Raw genomic sequence first — 24,871 nt, forward strand, 5'->3', positions numbered from 1 at the left:
GGAATTTAACTAACAATGTGAATATTAATTGATGAAATAAAAAACCCTGTAAAATTGTCTCAATTTTTATATTTACCAGTGAACACTCTAAGAAAATCATTTCCAATTTGTTTCCCTAATGCTGCTGAATTACACCCCTGAGAACCCTTTGTCACAGTCCGTTATAGACAGGGCTTCTTGAGCTTGAAAGTCCACTAACATCTGCACAGCAAACTTTAGAAGCCACTGCTCAAAGCAACAGAATCCTTAAGACATGCAGATTATTTGGATTAAAAGCTGTAATATCTTATTGGTGCTATCAAAGGCATGGTATCCTGCACTAAGTGTAAATAAATCCAACTGCTAGTATTGAAAAGACTAGATCAGTGGTTCTCAACCTTGGGCCCCCAGATGTTTTTGGCCTACAATTCCCAGAAATCCTAACAGCTGGTAAACTGGCTGGGATTTCTGGGAGTTGAAGGCCAAAAACATCTGGGGACCCCAGGTTGAGAACCACTGGACTAGATAGTCTGAATGAACCACTGGGTGGGATGTCAATACCAATGTAAATCTACTGAATCACTAAATCTATACTAGTTGGGACTAACAATTGGTTTTAAGTCTTTCTATGGGGTCAGACTAGTTATTACTTGAAAGAGAGATTGCTAGGGAATACCATATGCTACAGGCTGTATTCAGAGGAAGACAATAGTTAACCTTCTCTGAGTAAATCTTTCCAAGAGAACTTTACGATAAGGACACCATAAGTGAGATTCAACGTGAAGCCACATAACAAACAACAAGGCCTCTGGACATAATCAATCCCTGAACAAGCATACATCGCTATATTAGGAATCAGGAGAGGACACAATAAAGTTCTCCCCAACTACTGGAATATTTTCAAGAATGTGACCATTAGTCTCAAGTAACTTGCACTCAACCTGTTAACTCATATTTGGCCAGCGATGGACATCCAGGGATCGGTAATGACCTGTATGCTCTTTAAAGAAAGCCACAGAGAAACAGAATGGGAGACAAGGAGGGATAGGAGAGATATCTGGTGTGATTTCACATTCTAGTCAATATAAAGTGGAAAAGCAGTTAGATGATATCAAACAAAATAATTTCACTGATCAGAAACCATCTCTCATTAGTAGTTTTTACTTATATTTCACTCCCTCCCTTCTTAGCCATGTTTTATCCTGCAGAGCTTTTAATTCTGAAGGCAAACTTTTTGTTGAAAATGCTCTTCATATAGAACTGTCATGTGTGTTTTTTCTGCACACTCCTACAAAATTTTGAATAAAATGGCTTGAGCACAGCTGAACATTTGGAGTGAAAATGCGTATTTCTCTGTATGATAATCTGGTAAATGCAAAAGCTACCTTGCAGCAGAATGAAAAGTAATGAGAATTTTCTTAATCCCATCAAGAAAATGTTGACATTAGAGTTTATACAGTGTCTGCTTGGAGGAAGGAAATATACCTAATTCCCCTATTTTCCCCACCTTGAAATCACTCTATCACCTTATGAAACAGAAATTAATACATCTTCTGAATTTTCAGAATTTTGAACACATTGTTCTGAAAACAGAGCATTATTAATGTCAATATTTTAGCATGCTTTCAGTATTGTGTTTGTGTAATATTTTATTATATTTCTCAAAATAATGCATGCTCTACTTATGCATGAATATAGGAAGCCACAATAAACCCACATCCCATTCACAGATTTAAAAACAACAACATAGCTCTCTTCTAGCACTACTATCATTCTAGCAATCTTGTATAGCTAGCCCAAAGTGATCAATGACATTTTTGCTATTCATAATTTTAATAACAACAAGAACAACAGCAATTACTCTGTTTAAGCAATGTTTGTTATTAGCAATATTCAAATGCAGTGGGAAATAATATTTTCTGGCATTATAATCTGATTCACTGGGTAACTGTATACACAGGAAAAACTAAAATAAAGCAGAGTATTACAGTAGGGGTGAAGAATCTCCGGCCCTCCAAATGTTTGTGAATGTTGTCAGCTTGAGCCAGCATGGCTGATGATCAGGAATTATGAGAATTTAGCCTCACATATATTATAATGTGTGTGTGTATGTATGTATGTGTGTATACACACACACACACACATATATATGGATGGCATGGGCCAGACCAGTGGCAGATAGTGTTTGTGGGAGCTAAGAAAGAACAATACAATATTTAAAATGAAGAACAATGTTAACTAACATTTCAGTGGAAGACTAACCCCCCTTCTACCATACAGGAAAAACACAATCAAAACACCTCTAACAGCAGAAATCCCAGAGGCATCCAGTCTAATCCCTTTCTCTCATGCAGGAAAAGCACAATCAAAGCACCCCCAACAGATGGCCATCCAGCCTTTATAACATCATCACCATAATGAACAACAACAACAACAACAGAAACCCCAGAGGCCATCCAGTCCTCCCCCTTCTGACATGCAGGAAAAACACAATCTAAGCACCCCCTGAGCGGCAGGGAGGGAAATTGTATTTTGGAAGCAATGAAAGGGGGGGGGAGGTGTGGGTGGTCAGAAGAAGAGTCTGGCCAGCAAGGGAGGTGGCGGAGAAAGGGTCTATGCACCAGGAAGACGCTGCTGCTGTTTCCAGTAGCTCTAAACATTAATTTCCTTGAATTTCTCAGGAGGAGGAAAGCAGCATGGTACAGTTGAGCCTCCCACTATCACCCATGGAGCCCCAAGGGCTCTGTAGAGCAGTTTCAGAACCCCTGTTCTAGACGTTTTAGATATAGTGACAAGATATAGTGTTGTAAGAGTTATAGAAAGAGTTTGCATAAAATGCCAAACCGTACAAAGAAGAATGCTTTTTCATATACAATACCTTCTGGTCACAAGGATGTTGTGATATAATACAACTTTAAGTAATCTGTTTTCAAAGTATTCAGGATATGAGATGCCATAAAATCCACTGCTAATACATTTGGGGATTTTCAGATACCATTTGTCACCAAGCAACAAATTTTCACTTGCAATTTGGACAATCTGATTAGGATCTACAAAGATTTAAAGTAGGCAGTCAACCTGGACAAAACTACTTTTGTAAAAGAGCAACTGGAATAGCCAGAATTGATAATGATCTAGCTCACAACTTTTATTCTTTTTCTATTCTTAGCTCTGGGCTTAACTTGTTCTTTGAACAACAAATATTGTTCTACAACAAATATTATTCATTCTGGACGACCAAAACATATTAATATCTACAGGACAGAAATGATCTTAAAATGTCTTATGCGGGTTCTGCATTTGAAATGGAAACCTAATGACCCTTTTAAGAATAAAGACTTGTATTCCAAAACAATATAGTTGAATTTACAACCTTGATGGAGTCAAAAGAACATTAGACAAATTACTGGATCAGGCCAACCATAGAATTATAAAGTTGAAAGTGGACTCACGGGCCATTGAGTCCAACCCTTGCTCACTGCAGGATATCCATCTAAACCATTCTCAGCAGAGAGTCTCTTTTTGAAGATGTCCAGAGGAGAAGACCCCAGCATCTCTCTAAGCTAGGCATGGCAAACTTTGGCCCTCCAGGTGTTTTGGACTTCAACTCTCAGAAATCCCAGACAGGATACTAGCTGTTAGGAATTATAGGAGTTGAAATTCAATATAGGAGGCCGAAGTTTTCCTTTGCCAGCTCTAAGCAATTGAATCCACTGCTGAACTACCCTTACAATCAAGATGCTTATTCTATTATTAAATTAAAATTTACCCTCCTTTAACTCAAACCCATTAAACGTGATCAAACTTGTGATAGTTCTAGCAGTATTTTAAAAATATAAACATGTCGCCAAACAATTTTCTTTTCACCAAAATGAACATGCTCAGCTCCTTCAATCTTTCCCTATATGTGCTTGATACCTCTTATCATTCTTATTGGCCTACTTGAAACCCACTCTAAGATTATTGCTTCATTTGTCTTGAAAAGCATGATTTCACTAATACAAGCTAAAATAGCACTTGCCTTCTTTGCTACAGTATCACATTGCTGGGTCATATGCAGAATGGGTTATAATCTCAGAGCAGGTTATGATAAACTATGATCTCAAGGCCCTTTTTGCACATAGTACTGCTGAGTCATGTATCATCATATACTTGTGCATTTCATCCTGATGCATTAACTGTACAATTTTGCATTGGTCTCAACTGAATTTTATTTTATTAATTTCTGCCCAGCTTTCTAGTTTATCAAGGTCATTTCAAATTTTGTTCTTAACTTCCTTTCCCAGTCTTGCATTATCATCAAACTTGATGAGGATTATTACCACCCAAGTCACTGTCATCTAAGTAACTGAAAAAATGTTCAAAAGTAGTGGCTCTAGGACAGAATCTTAGGCACGTATCTTGAGACTTCCTTCCATTGGAAGCACAGATGTCGATTACAACTCTTTGAGGATAATTTTCCAACAAGTTATGAACTGATTTGATAGCGTTTTCCTCTATTCCCATATTGAATGCTAATCAAAATATTTTGGGAAAAGGATGACCTTTGAGATCATAACCTTTTGGAAGACCAGAATCTCCAAAGTCCTTTGGAAGTATGACCTTTGGGAGATTAATTGGCATTCACTACAATTTGGAAAATCATAATCTTTTTGTAAAGTATGATCATCCTGAGAAGAGCTAAAAACTCATTTGAGTCAATCTTCTCTTTAGTGGTAAATATTCACTAGTATTCATGCAAGACAAATTAGGTTTCTCTTTTGTTAAATTGATATACCTAGTTATTTCTTTGAACTGTTAGGAACAAAGATATGCCAATGCAGAAAATATATAGCAGATATTCAGAAGTGTTATTTCAGTTGCCCAAAAATATCTACTCTCCCATAAAATATATTTAGTTTTAAATCACACTCTCAAGAGACAAAAATAAGTAGTCTTCATTGAAACCAACATAGTTGGTTTACTTACAAACTTCATGTATTCAGCATACACGTACATTGCTTATCAGTTAAAGTCTAAATCAGTTGAAAGTTTAAACAGCATCCTGTTGCAGTCTCTTCTCTGTCTTATGTCTAATGCATAACAAAAACTGACTATATAATACAATACTGACTGAACAATGACTACTAAATGGGAGTCACAGTCTGAATAGTCCCAGATCTGATCACAGGATCTGCAGTCCTTCCCAAAACTTTAAACAACACAGAGTTAAGGAAAACTGCATTATCAATACACACATATACAATATAGTAAGCAATCTAATACATACATACACACGCACATACACACACACATAAACAAATAACTAGCATAGGAGGCTTGTAGAAGGCTGGTATTTCCAACAAAATATTGCGAGGGACTTCATCAAATGGTTAATGAAATGATATCCACAATATTCCTAGCATTTCATAGAATCATAGAGTTGGAAGAGACCTCATGGGCCATCCAGTCTAACCCCCTGCCAAGAAGCAGGAAAATCGCATTCACAGCACTCCCAACAGATGGCCATCCAACCTCTGTTTAAAACCTTCCAAAGAAGGAGCCTCCACCACACTCTGCGGCAGAGAGTTCCACTGCTGAATGGCTCTCACAGTCAAGAAGTTCTTCCTAATGTTCAATTGGAAACTCCTTTTTTGTAGTTTGAAGCCATTGTTCCACGTCCTAGTCTCCAGGGCAGTAGAAAACAAGCTTGCTCCCTCCTCCCTATGACTTTCTCTCACGTATTTATACATGGCTATCATGTCTCCTCTCAGCCTTCTCTTCTTCAGGCTAAACATGCCCAGCTTTTTAAGCCGCTCCTCATAGAGCTTGTTCTCCGGACCTCTGATCATTTTAGTCTGGACACATTCCAGCTTGTCAATATCTCTCTTCAATTGTGGTGTCCAGAATAGGACACAATATTCCAGATGGCAGAATAGAGGGGGAGCATGACTTTCCTAGATCTAGACACTATGCTCCTATTGATGCAAGCCAAAATTCCATTGGCTTTTTTTGCCGCCGCATCACATTGTTGGCTCATGTTTAACTTGTTGTCCACGAGGACCCCAAGATCTTTTTCACACGTACTGCTCTCGGGCCATCTCTCTAATCTGTCAAGATGCTTTGAATTCTGTTCCTGTCCCCTGGAGTATTGACTATTCCATTTAATAAACCGGTGACTTGATTTAAAAAACCGTAAGATTAATTTGGTTGAATTTGTTCTTGACCAGTCCACACTAGCTTCTATTCCATATCAGTAATGATTTGTAATGTCTGTGCTGATACATGGAAGCACATTGTCTCTTTTAAAGGGAAAACCCCCCAATGATAATCCAAAATAAGTAATGAGCAGTTGTGCCCTTTTATGCTAATGTGCTATAATTATAGTATCCTTGTTGATGTCATTCTCTTGCTTTGGAAAATACATTCAAGGCTTCTTGTTGCCTCCTGGTTCCCATGCCAGTCTGAGTTCAGTTACAGCTTGAGTTTTCCCTATACTATTACTGCAATACATCTGTATTCTTCCTTGGTGATTTGTCCTTCATACCCTTATTTTTGCTTTTTTCACAAGGTTTTTTTGTACAGCCACATTGGCTTTTTCATATGTTCCATGATAGCAATGAATAAAAGTGGTTGGTGTTCAGGAGAGGACTTCTCAAGACATCAGGTTAGGAATAGTGGGGAAAAGGATGCAAACTAGGCAGCCCTTTGGTTCATTCAGCATCAAACTTTTGAACTGACACAGTACAAAATTATTAGGTTCTGAAGAGAAAACATAATTCCGTTTTCCTTCTAAGTCTTTCTACCTTTCATTTGTATGCTTATTATTTAAATATATTACACTTACTTCCTCCTATAGTCTAAAACAGTGGTTCTCAACCTGGGGTCCTCAGATGTTTTTGGCCTACAATTCCCAGAAATCCCAGCCAGTTTACCAGCTGTTAGGATTTCTGGGAGTTGAAGGCCAAAAACATCTGGGGACCCCAGGTTGAGAATCACTGGTCTAAAAGATCTTGGTATTAAATACTGTACAAAGCTTCTTCTTTCCTGCTCCTTGAATAGAGAGCTCTCGTTTCATAATAACTCATCCTTTAGCAAATAATTATTACATCTGAGATCCGCTGGCTAGTCAGCACTTTAAAAAAACAAATAAACAAACAAACAGCCAGTCATTATAAAACTACAAAAGCAGCATTAATGTTTTTCTTTTTTTTTTCAATTACAAGTTTTACCATCTTCTTACAAACCTGAAAAATGTGAAAACTGCACAATACTCTGGTGTAGTATAATTATATTATGGATGGTATTTGTTTCCAAGTAAAACAGAGCGACTCATTAGGACAACTTAGCTGCCAAACTACTCATTGATTTTAGTTTACTTTATTGCTTACTGAAACAGTACTAAACAAAACTAAAACTCCCATCATCAGGTTCAAATTATTCAAACAAAATTTTTCAATAGTTGAAAAGGGCTCATAGAGAAAAGACTACACACCAAACAGATATCATTCCAAAGCTTCTCGATACAATATATTTGCTTCTTCAAATTTTAGATAAAATTGGTTTATTCCTGTTTAATGTTTTCAAACCAAGTAAAAAATGTGCAGACATTTTTATACTTGTGGAATCCTATGATGATGTGAATGATCTGGTGGTATTTTTGTATTGATATCTATGCCCACTTTTCTCCCTCTTGAGGCTGAACACCAGTTGCACAAGACACAGAGCATGAAACACTAAATCCAATGGGATTTTACTATCCTGAACAGTCCTAAACAGAACAAACAAATAAAAACATAAACTGCATAGACAGATACCATTCAATGGTACAATTGAAAAGCGCATTTGTGAGACTGGTGTCCTTATCACCCTGTGTTTATTAAGTAGGTCATCAGGTAGGACTGATGGGATACAGACCCAAAATTAATAAGAACATCAGCCCTGGCTTTGTCTTAACTCATGAGTATGCCTGCCCTGTTTGGCACAAGACACGCGAAGCAGGTGAACATAGCACTGAACGAAATATGGAGAATAATCACAGGATGTCTTAAACCTATATCTGATGACAGACTCTGTAAGTTAGCTGGCATTGCCCCCCCCCCCCCCGGATGTGTGACGGGAAGTTGCTGCTAACTGTGAGAGAAATAAGGTTGAACACTGTGAAAGCCATCCTCTACATGGCTATCTGCCTCCTCCAAGTAGACTGAAATCAAGGAAAAGCTTCATAAGAACCATGACTTCTCTTAATGTTCCCCCAGTAACAGCAAGGTATCCCTCTGGGCAGTTAAACCAGGAAATCCCAAACGGATGACCACTCATGAGGGTCTTCCTCCAGGGGCAAACCAAGAATGGGCAACTTGGAAGTCCCTGAACTGACTCAGAAGTGGAGTAGGCAGATCAAAAGACAACCTGGCAAAATGGCACGACCTAGAAGAATCCTCCACCTTGTGCAACTGTGGAGCAAAACAAACAACTCTGCACCTGTATGCATGCCCACAATGCTCTGCCTCATGCACAGAGGAAGAATTGTCTAAAGCTACAAACAATGCGGTCACTGTTGCCCATTTTTGGTCAAAAGTCATTTAGCCACTTGTGTTCCCTCTATTTTTATCAGTTTTATACTTATTTGTGCAATGCTTTTGACATGAAATAAAAAGGTAGGACTTACACATTGATTGACAACATATGCATACTTTCCGATTTAAAGCCATGTAAAAAAAACAAGCTCTGTGTGTTAAAATATTTTTACAATTCCACTTTATATGAATCAAGAAGATTTCTAGTACCATATAACTTGCTCTAAAATATGTTTGCTAAATACAGATGAGATAAATATCGATTTACAAAGAGAAAATCACACACAAACACTTAAATGCATTCCCAGGATGGAAAGAATATACTGATACAACCCTATCTTCATTCTACCTGGAATTTTAAGATATCACTCTTCAATCATTCTTTTTGAAAAGTAACTAATCAGTCTTTAAAAACCATTGCTATCATTACTTGTTGCATTTACTTAATACATCATGATGCTATCTATTAATGCCAATAACTCACTTTTCTCCATGTAGTACCTTTTCCCTTTCACCTGAAAACGTTTATCACTGGCATTTTGCACATGTTGCAAAGCAAATCACACTAAAGAATCAGGCACCTGAGGTAAAAGTTGCATGCACATAAGCAAAACACTACTTTACAACCGGACCATTCCAACTTACTAGGCTGTATATATTCTTTTAGCTGAGCTTACATATTGTTATAGTAAATACTTGTAATCCATGAAAAGGTGACTTTGAATATGCAATTAGTAAGTTAACAAAAATAACATTTCCTTACCTTTACAGTATAAAAAGCCTGGACTTTAAAAGTCTTGACCACAAAAAGGATCATCTTCAGGAATTATTGAGCATATCCAATTGTATATGGTATCCATGATATCCTGAAAAATAAATAGTTTTCAATTAGGCTGGTTATAAGATGTTTCACAGAATCATAGAGTTGGAAGAGACCACAAGAACCATCCAGTCTGACCCCCCTTCTGATATGCAGGAACACATAATTAAAGCACCCTTGACAGATGGCCATTTGACCTCTGCTTAAAAACCTACAGAAAAGGAGACTCCATCAGGTTCTGAGGAGTAAAGAGACAGCATATTCTGCAGCTGAACTGGCAGTTCTTCCTAATGTTTAGGTGGAATATTTTTGTTTATTTATTACAAGTCAATTAGACAAATAACACCTTTGCCCTTTTGGTTTCTTGACATCTTTTAAAATTGCAAGTTTTATGAGCATGGAATTTCTTCCCTCAATGCAGATAATCCTGTTACCATTTTAAAAAGACAGGAAATATATAGTATAGCCTCCAAGGTAAGATCACCCAAACACAGAAGGTTAATTTCTTGCACAATAGGTCATGTCCAAAAACAGCTTGGCACTAAGGGATATATTCCTGACCATATTCCAGGTACAGAAAGATAAATGTTTACCATTGTTCAATGGTAAGAATATCATACTGCTTCAGCATTTTAGTGATGTCAATTTCCAAATAAATGTATTTTGGCAATACAGGTAGCTTATATTAATACGTATGCCTAGCTAACATTCTTATCTCATTTACTCTCCCCTTTCCTTTTCTTTTTCCTCCTTCTCTTCTCCATAATTGTATTTTTAAAATGCCATAAAATATAAGGGAAGAAAAAAGGATAATCAAAACAGACCCATAAGCAATGAATCAAATCTTAATTTATCACCATTTCCACTGCAGCTGTTCTTCCTAGTTCTGGTCCAGGACTAGGAAGCTCCCAATCAACATGGAGCAGTTCAGGAGAAAAAGTTAGTAAAATTACTAGTTGTCGATAGAACTGGAGGAAGACATTTAGAGATCCACCAATGGACCCCTACTGAATGACTGAAATTCGGAGTCTAAGTATCTCCGGATAATGGTTGCCTAAATCAAAAATCCTCCATTGAGGGAGTGACCTTATCCTCATGGAAATGGACACGTTGTTGTGCTGCCCTTATCATTATCAGTTTTCAAGGTAAGGAACAGGCAGTCTAACCTCTCAGAGAGCAAGGGGCCACTAAAAAGATCCTATCTGTTTTGGTCACTTGCTCAATGATCCAATGTGATTGCACAGCAAGGAGTACATCTGATTCAAAATGCAAAAGAAAAATATACAATCATGTCTTTAAAGCAGGGTTTCTCAACTAGGTTCCATGAGAGATTTATGAAAGAATGTGTTTGGAAAAAATGAGCAATTTTTGAGCTGTAAATATAGTATTTTTATATAGGGGTTTGTTCCTTGAGACCTGAACATTTTTATGGGTTCCTGCAAAATCAAAAGCTTGAGAAATATTTACTTAACAGTGTTAACAGGTGCGTCAAGAAATGAACAGATCAGTGGTTCCCAACCTGTGGTCCGTGTACCACCAGTAGTCAGCAAGAATTAAAATACGGTCTGCGGTCTCATTATTACTACATCGTTGCCTCGAAACCATGCAGCAACTAGAGGAACTGGTCTCGCGAAACCCTCTTATAGTGCCAAGGCGACAGGGATGTTGGGAGGGGAAAGACTGACTACCCACAAAAGATTATTACTATCACATCAGCTCTAGATTATTAAAGACGGATTTTCTGTGGGCGAGCAGATGGTGACTGCTGGACGGCATATGTACTGTATCAGAAACTAGAGCTGATGTGGTTTATACAATGCAATTTTATGAAACAGGACCCCAAATAATCAAACCAAATATAAAGTTGACCAAAACCTGTTTTGTAATCCTTTTGTTACTAATTTTAGAGTGTGCTTCCTGTTCAAATGGGCAAAGTTGGTCCCTCATCAAAAAAAAAAAAAAAAAAAAGGTTGGGAACCACTGGAATAGACAACCCTGTAATTAGAACTGGGTTGGAGTTATGTGTCCCCAAAACAGGCAATAAACAGAATTGTGGGTACTAAATTTTGGGCCATTGGAAATTTCTGAATTGTTTCAAAATGAATAGCTATAAATGAAAACTGTAATAAATGTAATAAGTCTGGATACAACCAAATCTTAAACAATCAACACCTAGTTCATACTCTTTGAGATGGGCAGCAACTCGTTAAACAACAACTAAAAATACACTTTAAGTAAGTCACCCTATCTGAGTGTTCACCTAGCAATAACCACAAACTGTTTTTTTAAAGGTTAAAACAACCCAGAATTAATATCTAGTAATACTCTCTTGTTCCTAAGTGTTCATCCATTCAAACTTGACAAGAAACACTAATTTATCATTTCCACTGCATCAAAGTCTGGCTGATGGAAGCAAGAGGTAAATCTGTGAATTGTTGACCCCATTCCCAAAAACTGTGTTCATACAGATGGTGAAAAATATGAGATAAAATAAAACCTCATGATACCCTGATGGTCATGAAGAAGAGCCAATAAGGCCGTTATGTCACCACTTCCAGGCAGACCTCATTTACATTAGCCATTTGTTGTAATTTCACTTCCGAAACAAGACTGAAACTCAGACCAGAATATATACAAACCATTAACATGAGAGCTTTACAACTGAGACAAGCAGAATCCAAAACCTTGGGTCCAAATAAAGAATATTGGATAGTGGGCAATCTTTGTTGACATTTGCTGTGTCTAGCTTTGCTTTCTTTAAATGAAATATCTTTATAGCCTCTTACAGATTCTTTCATGGAGGTTAATGAATTTCTAAGACTCAAAAGTCAGACCTGTTTTGGAAGATTTCACTAGTGATAATTTGCAATGGCAAAGCATGAACAAGGTTAGTCTGTTATCTTCAAGTGAACAAACAAGAAGATATCCATTAAAATTGACCAGATGGTGCTGCAGCTGTTGATTTGTGATCAGTTAGCTAGCATTGTAATACTGAAATCTTTCTTCAAAATGTTGCTACGTAGCAATTTTCTTCCATCTTATTCTTCTGCATATGGGCATTTTCCTGCATATCTTGTTTTTCCCTGTTAAGCTTTCCCTATGATAATTATACTCAATATAAGTCTAGAAATTTTAATCAAAAAATCAATACTAACAAAATTAGGCTGACTTATCCATGGGTCAATGAAAGTATGTTTAACAAAAACAACAAAAAGAACCACAATAGTAATAATAATAATAACCATCATCATCAGAAGCAGCAGCACACTCTATCTGAATGCAGCTATATCTCAGGTGAAGACCAATATGACAGAATGCATAGTAGTATTTATATTACAATATGTTCAAAGGTTGTTTTCCCCTTTAATTTCAGAACTGCTGCAATATCTTCCACAAAGAACTATTTTTACCAGAAAATAAATGCATTATTTTCTCTGCAACACAAAAGTGAGTACTGAGACTAGAAAAATTCATTACAGTAGTATCTGACTTCACACTGTTTTAAGACTTTGTGAAAGCGTTGTGAAAGGAGATGCCACAAGTGCCTCCAGCAAGAACAGTCTGAAGATCATTTCATTTAACACATTTGTGCCATTGCACAAAACCACCCCCCTATTGAAGGACAGAGAATTATAAATTAATAAGCTAATGACTGAGGACTTGATCTTTAACAGGTTAACTCTTAAAATTAAAAAAAAGTGAAGTACAACCAGAAGTGCTTCCCTGTGAGTGTGTACATTTTAAACAGAAAGTATATTATCATGTTAAATACTTACTGATATACAATATACACTTGACTAAAAGACAATCTCATGCATAAGAGGACAACAGATTTTGGGCCCAAAATTATGGAATAGCTATGATGTGTGGACAACTCAAGGATAAAACCTAGGGCAGTGGTTATCTACCTGTGGGTCCCCAGATGTTTTGGCCTTCAACTCCCAGAAATCCTAACACCTGGTAAACTGGCTGGGAGTTGTAATCCAAAACATCTGGGGACCCATAGGTTGAGAAGCACTAACCTAGGGGCATAGAACAAAGGTTTATTGAAGTCTTTTGAGTCCAAATATGTCATTCAGTAGTGTACATAAATTATTTCATTTTGCTTTAGTTTGTTAGCTAAGTAACAGTCTAAAGCATGTTTGGGCAAATCTCCAGGTGTTCTGGACTTTGACTCCCAGAAATCCCAACTAACTTACCAGCTGTTAGGAATTGTGAGAGTTGAAGTCCAAAACACCTGGAGGGCCGAAGTTTTACCATACCTGGTCTAAAAACATATTGCCTATAAGAAATTTAAGTAAAAAAACAAAAACAACCCAACAAACCTGGGTCAACTTATCTATGGATCAATGTGAGAACTGTATCTTGACTCTTAACAAAAAAGGAACAATCCCCTTCTCTGACAGAAGTGGCAAAAGCCATAAGCTTTTTAATTCTTCTGTCAAGCAGTTCTGGATGAGGTTATACTCTCCTTGAAAGACTGTGTTCACAGCTTGGGAGTGTTCCTGGATCTGTCTCTCCAAATGTCAGTTCAGGTAGATGCGGCAATCAGGAGTGCTTACTATCAGCTTCGGCTGATACGCAAGCTGCACCCAGTCCTAGATTTGGATGAATCTAAAGATGGTAACTTCAAGGTTAGACTTCTCCAATGCGTTTTACATTGGGCCACCTCTGCACCAAGTTCATAAACTCCAATTAGTTCAAAATGCAGCAGCCAAATTGGTCACAGGAATATCCAGGAGTGAGCATATTACTCCTATACTAAAGTCACTCCTCTGCTTGCGAATTAGTTTCCGGGCAAAATTTAAAACCCTACATAGTTTGGGTCTAGTTTATCTACAGGATCGCTTTCTCCTATACAATCCACCCCAAACACTTAGGTCCTCTAGGTGGCAGCTACCCCAACTAGCTAGAACCCGACTGATGACCATCACCCAGAGGACCTTTTCATCAGCCGCCCCAAGACTGTGGAACAACCTGCTGGAAGAGCTTCAACAGGTAAATGTGCTGTCGAAACTGAAAACATATCTGAAGACCTATTTCTTCCGGCAAGCATACTCAGTCAATTTTAAGTTGCGAATTTTAATCTGCATTTTGTCAGAGGATTATAACAGGTATTTTAACTCTGTATTTTGTTGAATGTCTTTTAATAGTGATTTATCTCTTTTAATAATGTTGTGCCCCATCTCGAACCACAGGGAGATGTGAGTAATAAAATTACCATCATCATCATCATCATCATCATCATCATCATCATCATCATCAGCTTAGTCCATATCAGGAAAACCTTTGAAAAAGCACAGCTCTTCTCTCTTTATGCCACAGCACTGCTTATTACTTTTTTGAATGCCTAGGAGGTGGCCAGGGGCAGCTGGTTCCCTGCAGTGCCTTCCACTATCTGTGGAATAACCCTTGATTTATCCACAGATCATATCAAAATCAATAATTTTGGCCCCCAAACCTGCTCTCAATATATGCATGACATCAACTTATACCTGAAAATATATGGTAAACTGACATGTATTAATTTTTTAATTAATATTTATATCACCCTATATTACATGATCTCCGAGTCTGACTAGAAGATCAGTTTAAGCATTTACTTATCTGTGGTAAATGAGTCAATGAATTACATCTGAACATTCAGCACATCAGCTCATCAAATGTATGTGGCCTACAAACCTTAGTCATTCACATATCAAAGCCTGCATATGCACAAGCCCTCTATAAAGTTGAATGCCATACTACAGGAACACAAAGAGACAACTGCATATTCTGATCTTTGAAGAATACTTGCAAATGCAACGTTTTGTAGGCTGGTAACCTGGAATCATGTTGAGCCAGTCTTGCAATCAGTGTGTTGGAAGACAAACGTACTTGGAATTCAATATCATAATAATGTGTAGAGTGTAAAGAGGAATGGTAGATAAAAGGTTCAGGTTTAAGGTACATCAAGTCCCTATGTTCAGAAACAGCTAGCTATTGTTTCACCTTCTGTCCTCAAGATAGGATTCTGTCAGTAATAAATTATTGGTCCAATGGGCACAGAGAATAGGGAGTGGTTTAGAGACATGGTGTATGCAAAAGCTTAATCAGTTTAATCCTTGCTCAGCTGCACAAGAGATATCACTGATTACACCATTTGAGAGAAAAGGAAAATTCTCCCCTGAAGGCAAATTAGTCAACTCTTATGACTACATTTTTATATGCCCTTTTCCTTTTGTGTAGCATGGTGTATATCATTCAGTTGCACACACCAGATGGAGAAACGACAGGCCCTGAGGCTGAAGAGGTACAACTCAAAGTTATGCTGTGCAGTTGCTTTCTGGCACAGTGGGCATGAATGGTGGCAGATACGTCCTCTTTTGCCTGAAGAATCAGAAGACCCTCTAGAGTAGAATAGTCACTACATTTATGCATTTATTTTTCAAAATATCTTAAAAATGTTTAAGAGCTAAATGGAAGCTCTTTTGCAGCTGGTAGAACATAAGCAACTACCAGATCTGTTTTTTGAAAAATTATTTTTGTAATCATTCGGTTTATTCCTCATCTATCTCTCAGCATGAAATAAGATGAATCATTATCAGTCTTACTACTTAACATAATCTTAAACTGAAAAACCTGAGAATATAATTCCTAAAATTTCTTGAATTCTTTCAGGCTATATGAACAATTGTGTTTCAGAAACAACTATTGCCTTGCTTATTTGATGTTTCTTTTTGTACTAGATGCTAAAAACATTAAATGTTTTGGTTGGCTCCAACACCTCACTATAGCAAATAATCTTACCCTCAGTAGAATCTAAGAGATGGCTGAATGTTTTGAACACTGCAAATTACCGTCTTATATCCCAACAAGACTAGAAAATACATGAATTACAAAAACTGAAATACTAATACAATTTTACATGCATTCTGATAGGTGTTAGCAAGATTGACAAATTATCTTCAAAGAAAAACGTGCTTATTGTAGACTTCCTCACCCACATGGAACCATGTATTTCACAAAATAAGCACTAATGCAATTTGGCCATAAAATGGCTCTCCTATTTTTAGAAACTAAACGCCTTTCTTCTTTAGAGAAATGACATGAAGAGACAATAGTCTATTACATTAATAGTACAATAAATGTATCTAAGTTATTTGTCTAGTTAATTTTTGCATAGGTCAGTACATTTTATAGCTTCCTCTTCCATCTGAGTGCAGTTCTTAAAACCAGCCTCATCGAAATACAAAATTAAGCATTACCACTTAGACTTACACTTCTTTTTCACAGGGATAAATTTGAAATTCCTCATTGGGGTAAATCTTAGGTGAACATATATTGCTAATAATGGCTTAAATTCCGATTCTAGTCGAAACTAGACTGGAGAATTTCAGTGGAATAGATTTCCCCTCTTTCATTGATTTTCTCCCCGCCCCCCATGCCCTCCCCCCAAATCATCCCTGGAGGTGGGGAGGCTATGGAGCAGATCTGGAAGGACTTAAAGGAATAGGAAAGAAGAAATCACCTGTGACCTGATGTTTGTTTACATAATTTTGAATATCATTCACTGTATGAATGAAACAGTGGTTCTGAGCTTCTAGAATTCGTAAGTCAAGAATTGTTGATTAGCCAATAACCTGTTGGTCAAAATTTAGTTTAAAAAATGAAAATGTTGAGAGCAAGCATTACATAGTACAATTACAGAGATTTGCCTCTATGCAGTTACAACTTCGAAATTGAATAATTGGAATTTTGTAAATCAACATTATTCCAGCAGCCAGATTAGTAGCACAATACATGCTTATAACATTTGTCATAAGGTAAATTTCAGATTTGACCTTATAAAAATGCTACACCAATATGAAAGAGTTCTAACATGCTAGTTGTATTTACTTTTAACTATTTCAAAAAAAGTCACAAATAATTGGCCTATAGTAGAAAAACAACTAAGTAGCATGTAGTGAGGGCAAAACATACGATCAGGCTTTTGGCCAGTAATGAGAGTAGTGCAATATGAGACTACAAATTAATATAATGACAACCCATATTGGCCCTGGAATACAATTTGGATCATGTGATTTTAATTGATATTTTAATGCTTTGTTTTAATGGGTTTGGGCTTTAACGTTTTTGTTTATTTACTGATGTATTAATATACGGCATTGAATTGTTGCCTTTGTAAGACCGTCCTGAGTCCCCTTTGGGGTTGAGAAGGGTGGGATATACATGTGGTACATAAATAAACATCTTCCAAGTGTAAAAGTAACAAAAAAAACCAATTAGTTACACCACAAATTAAATTACAATTACATGTAATTGAGTTATGCCCCAGTTATTGTAAAAAGAGATTACAAGGATCTTTGTTATTTGTAAGTAGTTACTTCTGTGCTGTGATGGCAATATGCATTCACGGAAGTCTGGAAGAATACTGGGTATTCATGAAATGTACTTTCCTATCTACGTGGGACTGGAGCTTCATTCATTAAAATGGTGCAGATGGAATAAGAGAGTGAACAAGTCCTTCCTTGGGGAAAAAATAACACCTGAAGGGCTATGAGATTCCCACTGCTGCTCTAGAACAGCCAAAAGGGATGTGGCAATTTGGACTGAAGAAATAGCAATGCTGCAACACAGAATATCCTTCTCTCGGACAGTGGTACCAACTGATATTCCTTCATTATGTTTCTGAGGTTGTATGCATGGTTGAGCAAATATATGTTTTGCACTTAGCTACAGATATTGACATCCCTAGCTCTGTTGGTGAGCCTGTAATAGCCACAGCGTCAGAGTAGATAGTGCCAGAATAAATAGCCAAATTGACCAGTTATATGATATTGTTGTTATAACTACTCACCAAAGTCTAAAAAACTAGCTGTGATGACTTGTCAAACACGATGCATGCATGGATGTTTGGATGGATCAAGATGTGTGTTTGTGTGTGTGTGAGTATAGACGTACTGTGTGCCAAATGCATAGAGCCTGCATCTCTTTTGAGAAATACCTCTTGTTAATTGTGATTTATTTCTACATCACCATGCCGCCAAGACAGATTGCTACATATTTAACTTTTTCTAATAAAACCAACCTAACAATATGAACAACTGGACCTTTACCATTTGGTCTGAAAAGACTAAAGCTATGCTGATTACTGTTCCCTAACTGCAATCCACAACTTCCATGCAGGTTTTAGGAACAGCAAAAGGAAACAAACTAGGCAACACAATTAGCAAGGTACAAAGCATCACTTTGATGGCACCTGAATCTATCAAATCATATCATTCTACACCCCGAGTTAAAGTTTCACTTCTTACCTGAAGAATCAGTAACTCATTTAGATTCTGCTTATATGAATGTGCTTGATGCTGGGATATTTTAATGCACTTTTCGAACTCTTCTCTAATGACACTATGCCATTTACAGCAAAAGAGTAGATGTGGCATCTCCTAAAGGCCAATTCACAGATTATCATCTTAATGAGGAGCACACATGAGCCAGTTCCATAGTATTATATGGATCATAGTGACCAACATAGGCAGAAGTAGGTGGAGAGTGGGTCTAATTATATTCTTTGCCCACTTGATAATGCTAGCGACTCCTGGCAAAGGTAGACAACATCTATGGCGTCTGTTACTCACACATCCACCAGCACCCACTCTGCTAATATTATATGAAATACTAGGCTCTTTGTTACTATAGTCTGAATACACCACAGTCATTTCACAGAACAACAAGTCCAACCATCAATAGGAGAGTTGACAGAGAATTACAGGTAATCAAGATCCTCTGATGGACCTATGTGGATGAAATTTAGGTTGATAAGTATGTATCCTTCATTGTGTATTTTGGATTACAACTCCCAATGCTCTACTCACATGGCCATAATGGATAAAAACAATTGTAGATGTAAAAGGAGGTTATGAGCAGCAGTTAATGACTGGAGATCTTAGAAGTCTCTCATTTCTGTTGTTGCCACAAGTCAAAGTCAACTTGGTAGCAAATATCAAAATAACAAAAATAAAAATGAGAGGACCCAAGTTGGAGAAGCCTATGCACTTTTTTGTGTCTACAGTTAAAACATACTGAATGTCCATGTGCAAAAAAAGGGTAAGATGGAGCTAACTAATTAATAAAACAATAGTATAAATTCTGGAGCAACAGTCAGCGTGGACTAAGTAGTACAACGCCTCACCTTGTCTTGTAAAAACTAAGGTTCAAGTACCAAATTAGTCATGAAACTCACATTGTGACTTTTAGATAGTCCCTCTTTCAACCTAACCTATTGTGTAGAGAGTTGTTATAAAATAAAGAAAAGAACAGTTCTATATGTGATTCTCTGAGCTCTTTGGAGGAAGAATTGGGCACACAATGCAAAAAAATAAACACACATTTTAAAGACATTTGGCTAATTTAGTTTCCTCCCCCAAAGCCTGCTACTATTGAACGGTTGAATGGTTGAAATCACAGGTGCTATTCTTTGTGTCATTACATGAATAATTATCTTATTTTTAAAAATAAAGGCATGCCTCATTGCCTTCACAAATATTGGAAGCCAGCCTCAGTAAAAGACAAAGATGGTGAGATACATCACAATCAACATACACACGAGAGTCTGTCTCTCCCTCCTATCTTTCTCATTCTCATCTGCTTAGAAGAATTCATCAATCCGCCAAAAGTGAAGCCATTTTTGGCATGTTTAATTCCACACATTTCAGGGCTATTCGTGGCTTAATAACCATAGATGAATGGATTGTGTTCTGTTTTCATTAGAAAAATGTAAATTTCTTCTCAAATGGCTAATTAACTGACTGAGTTTGTTCAAAAACCTCTGTTCAACTCTGAATTGCTATGAGGGTATGATATTGTACTCCCAGTAGCAGAATATTGGTATTTACCATGAATGTTCCTTTTTGGCAATTGTAGGCAGGGAATTATTTTGATGGGTACTGCTTCTCTTATACCCTATTGAGGCAGAGCTTTATTTTACTCAATCACTTCTTCCTCCTTAAGTAGGAGAGCTACTCTTCTAAGGAATAATAAATCACAAACAAACAAAAACCACAAAAACATAAAGAAGCCAAGCCAACCAATGGAATATAGCCATGCTACATGGAATCCAACAAACAATCAACCAACCACCCCTCCTCGCAAACTGGGAAATAAATCTTCATGGTAAATACCAATGTTGTATTCCCTGCCTCCTTATGATGGGGCCTAACCAAGTCATCCCTCTGGTTCCTGGGTAGGCAAAACATCGACAACACACCTATTGAGACAACATGTTCTGCAAGACACATCTACCAAACATCACCTCTGCAGAGACAAGGCTATTTCTGTGTGCAGAGAGAATCAAAATCCCAAAGGACAAGAAATATCTGATAGTCTCCTTCCTCAACATTCTCCAGTATGAAATGTGCACAAAAGTATCAAAAATATTGTATAAAATAATCTTCAGACTGTACATACAAGGTGCAGATGAAGCATAAATGAATTTTATGTTTAAACTTGGGTCTCATTCCCAAAAAATCTTATTATGTACATACCAAAATGTGAAAACAATCCAACAACAAAACACTTCTGGTGATAAGCATTTCAGTTAAGAGATACTCAACCTGTACTGCAAAACAGTATGTAGCACCAAAGCTGCCTGTTATATGAATACTGTTTTTTAATCAATAAAAGATTTCAGAACTGTGAGAATGAAACCAACACTGGCTCTAGGTTTTTATGAGTACTCTGTTCTTATACTACTATCAATACATAGTACAATAGGCCCTCTGTATCCATGGGTTCATCACCTGTGGGCCATTATTTCAGCTCAAATGTTTCCTCAGTGTCTTTCTTTCCACTTCGCCTCCTCTCCCTTCACCTGGCTGCCAGTGACAATGCATTTCCTGGGACTTCCTCTAGTGCTTCCTTTCATGGGTAAAAGCAACCATTGCACAGGAGAAGGAGAAGTAAATAAAGCGACAGCTACTAAGATGTGAGGGCGGAGGGAATTATTCACTCTCCCTCCCTTTTCTATCCAGGGTTCCTCTTCTGCTGCAAAAGGAATATCTCAATGAGTGCTGCACTCCAGCTTGGAATATTACTCAGGAGAGAGTAGGAATAGCTGCATCCAAGAGTCTTCTAAGACTGGAGAAGTCATTATTACCAAATGCATAGCTGCCTGAACTACGAATTAAGTTTGAATGTGAGCCAGCGAAGTTCATACTAGTGCCATGATGTGCCCAATTATTTTCCTGACAACATCTGGTTGGTTCAGATCATGTCCACTGTGTCCACATCACAGTGAGTAGCCTGGCTGGACCAAAGCCTACAGTGGTTTCCCAAGGGCTTTCAGATTTTGACATACTAAACAGTGGCATGTTGTATAAGATGGGTAAGACAAAAGTAAAGTTGGGATAATTTGACCATTAGATGTAGTGAACTGACTCTATGCTACTAGACAGGGTCTGAGAATTTGTATTAGCATCATGGCCAAATGTTTACTGCTGCCTAGTGTAAAGACATATTCAATCTGTATTAATGACCTTGTTTGGTACTTTTTGCAAAGCTTGCCAATCTGAGGCTAAGAAAAGATGTGAAGGCAAAGAATGAACTAGGGGAGTGAGTTTTGTCCTGCTGCTAACTGGTTTGCACAATTCTCATGTTGCATGTCAGATGGGCCATTCTTATGCACTGGGATTTTCCTTATTTGCTTCTGCACTATACATAATATATGGGAATCCATCCTCCATTAACCTTGCCGGGGGTGGGGGTGGGGAGTGTACACCAGAATAAGAGACCTATTTAACAAGCAAATGAGTGTCACACACAGTCCATGGCTCCATTTTGAGGTTGTTGCAGAATTGAAAATGGTATGCTCCTAGGGTTTGGTAACCACATACTGCTGCCTTTAGGATGAATATGAGTAAATATTTCTATAAGGAAATGTGAGCTCCTTTTAGTTGTAATATTTAATTCCTAGTGCACAATTTCTGGTCCATGCTTGCATTCAATTTATTTCAGTGTTCTAGAAGGAGAAAGCCAATATAGACCCAACAAATCAGCCAACTCCTTCTGTAAATGATGACTACACGACAGGCCAAATATGAAGAACAAAAGAAGTAGAGAAATGACTGAAAATGCACCTTATGATTGTCTATAGGAAATATGAATAAAATGGGGGGGGGGGGATTCAAGGCTCAGATATCTTTTTCCAAAATGCTTTCAAAGATAGAGAGGTATAGATAGAAAAGCAGGACTGGAGAAGTTACTACTTCAAGGATGAATGAAGTAGTCTGCTGTAGTAGAACAACCTGTTTCTTTTTCTCCCTACCCAACCCAGTTCAACTATTCTGATTTGTTTACACATTCTTAGAGTCTTGAGTCTGAAGGAAGCTGAAAGTAAGAGTGGATAAAATTTACAGGATCTGAATTTGTGAATAATTCTTATGTTTGTGGTCACCAAAACCTAGGAGCACACTATTTTCAATTCTGAGCCCATGGACTATGTGTGACCACTCATTTGCTGACAAATTATTGTTCTTTCAACTGGGTTGATGTACAGTATAACTAATAGGTCTAAAGATGTCAACCCTGTAATACATCAAGGAAAAAATGACACGATTTTTCACTCTGAACAGTATGTTGATATTTCTTCAAATTCTGTAAGTTTACTAAATAGGCACATTTCTGAGAAAAGTCTACCCTTACAAATTGATAAAATGCTAAATATTTTGAAATATTAGTACTTAATACAAATATAAAATTAGACTTGCATTCTAATAAATGCTCCACTGATGACTGGATATCCGCAGCAGAGTGCAACTCAAAGGACACACTTGCTAACTAAGGGCAAGGAGGTTATTTTGGCCAATTTGGCCTCAAAATATTTTCCCCTGTGTGTTTATTCTCTGGAATAGCACACAACTGGAGTTTAGAGAAGTAAAGCAGAAAATGATCTCTATCCTGCTTCAAAAAGGCATCAATATAAAGCATTAACTATGATCCAAGCCGCTTTGTGTTTCAGTTTTATGAATTTCTATATGAAAACATGACTATTAAATTTCTCCATATCTGACCACAGTAAGTCTAAATGGAAGCTAGTACAGATATAAATATAATTCATACAATTATATTTATAGTATCAATATAATTGTTGTTCCCTTTCCTTTTCAAATTCCCCACACCTACTCCAACGTCTGGAAAAAAAAAAGGACAAATCATCCTGAAAACCATTCCACTTTGAATTGAATGGTTTTCCTTGGACAACAGAGAGAATACTACTATCAAGCTAGGTTCTAGGGGAAGGAAAGAATATCCATGCAAAGAGAATCTCATCTGCAGGGGAATTTTGTCTGCTGCTTTCATTCTGCCTTGCTATACTTTTACACAGCAATTTCATTTGCCAAAGAGATGAATTGCACTTTTCAAGAGAACTACTACCTTAGCTGAAGTAATTGCTACAGCAAAACCAAGAGGAAAAGTTCCAGCTAGACCAGCAGTTCTATTTATCTTACTTCTTTCCTTTGATTTCAGTTTAATGTTCGACAGGTTCAAAATTCTGCCCAACTGTACAGTAATCCAAAACCTTAAGCATGTAACAGTATGTAGCCAGTACACCCTTCCATTCCCTACCTTTAAATACAGCTTGCTGTCTTCTGGTTAACAAGGCTGAATAATAAGGTTCTCAGAACACCAACTGGCATCTTAGATTATGTAAACAAGCCCCTTGTGTGCAATGATCTGTTCCATGTCTCTAAAAGGCTGACATGTGGAACTAAGTCTAACTATTCCTGTGTTGAACAGGTTTTTAAATAGTCGATACAGTCTCAGATTTAAATAGGAAATGTATGCAAAGTGAAAAAAATGTGGACCACTTTAGAAAGTCACTACTAATCCCATCCATACTCTGAGATAAGCAAAGCAACATACACCATTCGATAAGCAAGAACAACTACCATACTGTTGAGTGTATAGCTAGGTTTTACTAACAGAGTCTGATGCACATCATTTTTTGGTTAAATTATGTTGCCAAAATTAAGATGCACATTAGATTAGAGGAGGAAAGAAAAAAAACCCAAGGAAAAACTGGTTTCATTTGAATCCCTAGGCTTTACTGACTATTCCACTGCTTACTGCTCCCTATGTCGAGGCAGGAATGGCAGCGTTGGCCCCTTCCTTCCTTACTGAGGTATGAAGCTGCCACCACCAGTGTGCTCTTCATAGGCAGGGCTCCCCTCCTTCTTCCCAAGGCTTCATCCTTCTAATAACCTCCTCCAGTCCCCCATCTCCATGATGGAGTTATCCTCCTGGCTCCCACCAACCCACTGGCTTTGGCAGCCTTCTCCTGGCAGCCCACTTCAACATGGTGCATGCTTGTGAGGAGAAGGTGGCTGCTGAAGTCAGCTGGAAGGAGAAAGGAGGAGGGGAGGCTCTCACCTCGTCCTAATTTGCTGACTGCGACACCACTGCTGAAAGATCCAGTAGAAGTATCCCCTTATCCAGTTCCCTGCATAGGTTATCCATCAAGGAGACAAAGGCAATCTCT

At 37.6% G+C, this 24,871-nt stretch overlaps 1 protein-coding gene across 3 annotated transcripts in view; it reads right to left on the minus strand.

Annotated features, from left to right (window-relative positions):
* Window positions 1–24,871, minus strand: part of MBD5 (methyl-CpG binding domain protein 5) — a 132,877-nt gene that overhangs the window by 75,966 nt on the left and 32,040 nt on the right. For all 3 annotated transcript variants that reach the window (XM_060776412.2, XM_060776420.2, XM_067472663.1), the window contains exon 2: window positions 9,298–9,400. The gene's annotated coding sequence lies outside the window, so the exon portion shown is untranslated. The remainder of the gene's footprint in view (window positions 1–9,297; window positions 9,401–24,871) is intronic.

Source organism: Anolis sagrei, chromosome 1 (assembly GCF_037176765.1).
Source record: "Anolis sagrei isolate rAnoSag1 chromosome 1, rAnoSag1.mat, whole genome shotgun sequence".
NCBI classification, from domain to species: Eukaryota; Metazoa; Chordata; class Lepidosauria; order Squamata; family Dactyloidae; genus Anolis; species Anolis sagrei.